The 3972-nt window shown below is 35.8% G+C and overlaps 1 pseudogene; it reads right to left on the reverse strand.

The window, feature by feature from the left end:
- Positions 1-1474: 1474 nt before the first annotated feature.
- LOC149559570 (pre-mRNA-splicing factor cwc22 pseudogene) lies at positions 1475-3203 on the reverse strand (annotated as a pseudogene).
- Positions 3204-3972: the final 769 nt, after the last annotated feature.

Below are 3972 nucleotides of genomic sequence, written 5' to 3' on the forward strand. Positions count from 1 at the left end.
TTAGTAAAATAAAAAAATTGCAAATACTAAATAGTAAATAGTAAAATACTAAGATATGAATTGTATGTGTCAAATATGACTGCTGATCGTGACTAATATTTTATGAACAGTGATAGAGTCATTTACCATTGTTTATATGAAACCGTTGTACACTGAGATTAACCATATATGAAAATGGAATTGGATAATCCGATAACCAACTCTTGTGCAAGTTTTTTTTTCTATTTTGCATTCTCTTATCCTGATGATGGATCATGGAGTGTGATCCAAAATGTTGATGCTAAAAATACTTACACAATAAAATCCAGATATAAATTCACACATTTCAAATGAACTGTGGAAATCTGATAATGGTAACCAACTGTTGGATAAATATGACAGTAGCAATAAAAATGGAAACACCAACATAGAAACCCCAGTTCTGATTTTTATTTAGGGTAGGTAGTGTAATCACTAATCAGCAATAATGTATGCAACAGCAGTTGCAAACCTTCATAAGGCTAAAAGTGCTTTTTAGAAATGTGAAATTTTGAGTCTGGGGGCTTGCCAAGGGATGTAACAATTTGACTAAACTTCTTTATCAATAACTTAACAGTAGAGTGAATCTCATTTAAAGCAAAATGCTAACTAATAATTTTATAGACTGTCATATAAGCTTGAAAGGGAAAAAGTAGAAATCTTGATATTATTCACATCCCATTACACTGCAAATGTTTTCAGTTTTCACTGGTTTTTTGTCCTTTTAGATTAAGCTAAACACCAAAGATTCACTAGTATGGTTTTTTAAGTTCCCAAACAATGGGTGCAAAAAGTACAGTTCTTTTCATTTGGGGTTTAGATTAAGAGAAACCACTATCAATATCTCACAAAAAGTTTTCAGGTTTCACAGCCATCAAGAGCTTTTAGGATCCATTTCACAACCAAAGAAATATCTTTAATATACAAAATTTGTAGGGTATATTCTCCCTTGAATTCTAGGTTTGCAACTTCACTCTCAACTGACTACAAGCCTCCTACCTAGGTTACCATCTGATCAAAGGAAAGGTCTAACCATTTTTTTTTAAACTACTTCATATGTGAAGAACAATACCAACCTTAAGGCAAACTTGAAATTTTCAGCAATAGACATGAAATTATTATGCCACTTATTCATTTTTTTAACCATCTTCTTCATCACCAGTGACCACATGTCCCTTTAGTGAGAACATAAGCAATTTTGATTTAAAGGTACACCACTTGTTTGGTCAAAGAACTACCCTATCTAATAAATCTTTGAAGCTCAAAAGGTGAGGACAACATGTAATATTCCTTAGGGTAAAATAAAGAACCCCAAAGGACAGTGAATAGAAACTGGTTAGGGTTCCACTTAGGTACGTATGGGTTTTCTTCTTTAAACCAGCAACTAGAAGTATGCAGATCTGCCATTTATATGCCAGCAACGATTGTAAATGCAGTGGTAGCACCTTCTTATGTGTTACATGTTGTGAAATCCAAGAATATCTTTCTTCAATTTTTCATAGGTTGCCTCATGCTCTATGAAATCAGGATCTGGTTTAAAAACATCCAGACCAGCTTCTTGATCAAGTTCATCTTCTAGGAAAACTTCATGTGTTAACTGATCCTCTTGCTCTACAAGATCCAATTCTGGACGCACAGCTGGATGACCCTCAAACTTTGTTTTGCGAATTGCAAAAAGACCTTCAATTAAAAATTGCACTCGTTTGTTAATTTCCCCCTCATGGAGAATACCTCTAAATCTTTCAAAAATCCCATAGAGACCCTTGGGTGAAAGGTCTTGCAACAAAGATCCACATTCTTTAACAAACCCAACAGCAACCTCTACACTATCATCTGTAGAATTCTCAAGTAAAAGAGTAAGAAGTTCCAAGGCAATGATCTCATGTGCAACTTGTTGATTCACTAAATGAGCTATGAATTTTGCTACTGCTATCAACAGGTGCTTGTCATTGCGCTTGTATGCCCTTTTGAGCTGTAATATAGTCCTTCGCAAGAGCAGGTTACCAACTTCAGGAAACTTGGTGTTAACTACAGCAACCAAGGCAGCAAAAACATCTGTGAATCCAGGGGATGCCATTTGGGATTTCATACAGGATCTACAAAATAGACCCCTTCCACGGACCAGATTCTCTGCAAACAATTCTGGAATGATGGTCTTGATGTTGGATGCATTTACCTTATTTACCAACCCATTGATACTCTTTCAAAGGGCATCCCATGTCATCCGTTGGTATTCCACACTACTCTTATCTTCGACATCGCACATAATTTGCGCCAGCTTGAATGGGGGAATGTAAACCCCCCCACTTCTTCTAGTACCTTTGTCCGTTCCTCTTACAGGACCCTCGCCATTCCCATTATGAGATGGAGCGGGCACACCAAAAATTTTTATTTCCACTGCCTGTCTGTCCCGCTTGTTTGTATTGGCTGTCTCCTTATGAGACCTAGTTTTCTCATAACCATCTTTTTCTTCAGGCTTCTCTTTTATGTGACTCCTCGTTTCTCTATATCTGTCAGGATCTTCGTGTCTTCTCTTGTTTATGTCCCTGTCCTTGTCCATCTCCCTACTTCTATGCAAGAGCTGCCGGTTGATCTTTTCTTCGCTAGAATCAACAAGCTTTTCTTTTTCGCGAGATTTTCTTTCATCTGATCGGTGCCTTCTGCCGCGATCCCTTTCATTCCTGCGTTCCTCGGGAGAAACCCTAATTCTAGAATTATCTTCCACGATCTTCTGCTTATTTCTCCTGCCTGTTCCAAACTTCTCATCCTCGCTATCCTCTCCCTTTCTGTCTTCTTTCGAGGAAATTTCACCCTCTGAGAACTGCTTCCCTCGTTCACCGTGTCTGCTCATCTTTGATGTCTCGGTTTGAATGGCCAATTCAGATTCACGCCTACAACAAAATTTAAAATACTTAATCCCTAAATTTTCAAGCGTTTACAATAACAGATTCAGTTTTTTTTCAGATTTCACACAAACCAGGGAAGATGCTGTGAACTTACCTGGCAAGGAGAGCCTCAATCAAACAAACAAATCAAGAAAACTGGCTTTCGAACCCCTACAGCTCAACTTGAAACTATAAAATAAAACTCGTCTCGAAGATATACAACTGACCACACGTCAAAGTACTTTTAATTCGGAGAAAATAGACATGCATATTCTTAAAACACCGTAATACGCAATACATTTTTTCGTCTAATTTTAAAATTTCAGAATTGTACAAATAAAATTAAACTAGCTTATATATACCTTTATATATATTACGCTGAGAGTAATCATTCTCGAGGCGCCTATTTTCATTTTCATAAATTCCAACTGTGATTAAAATAACATACAAGCCTCTTTGTTCTTTTGGGCCGAGTGAATCATCTCTTGAATGATTAGAATTCCATCCATAATAGATTTTCCTAGAACAAAATTCATTTGTTCTTCAGAGATAATCTTTAGAAGAATTAAAAATTAATTAAAATTGAAATCTAAATCAAAGTAGAATAGTATAACTAATTTTGAATTTCAATTTACATCTACATCTAAATCTAAATAAAAATGTAAATAAAAAATAGAAATCTCACCTGCAAAAATATTACTCCAAAGTTTCAATTTACTCCTATTCAAAAACTCCAATCTAATCTTCTAATAACCTCCACCTCTTCCTTCCTGCAAAAACATAAAATGAAAATGAAATGAGGAGCCTTGGTTTTATAACTTCTGAGAGGCTCCTCATATCCCCAAATAGCCGTCTCTTCACATTCCACGAATTTGTTTCAAATTCTCTCACTCCCCACAAAAAAAAAGCATGAATGTGCATGCAAAATTATATTTAACAAAAAAAAAAAATCATATTGAAATTATTTCGCCCCTATTTTTTCGAGCCCTACTTTTTCGAGTCCTACTTTTTTGGGCCCTACTTTTTTGGGCCTATTATTTTGGCCTCATTTGGCTACCTATTATTTCGG

Source organism: Cupressus sempervirens, chromosome 5 (genome assembly GCF_028749045.1).
Source record: "Cupressus sempervirens isolate cs-2001-9-10 chromosome 5, ASM2874904v1, whole genome shotgun sequence".
NCBI lineage: Eukaryota > Viridiplantae > Streptophyta > Pinopsida > Cupressales > Cupressaceae > Cupressus > Cupressus sempervirens.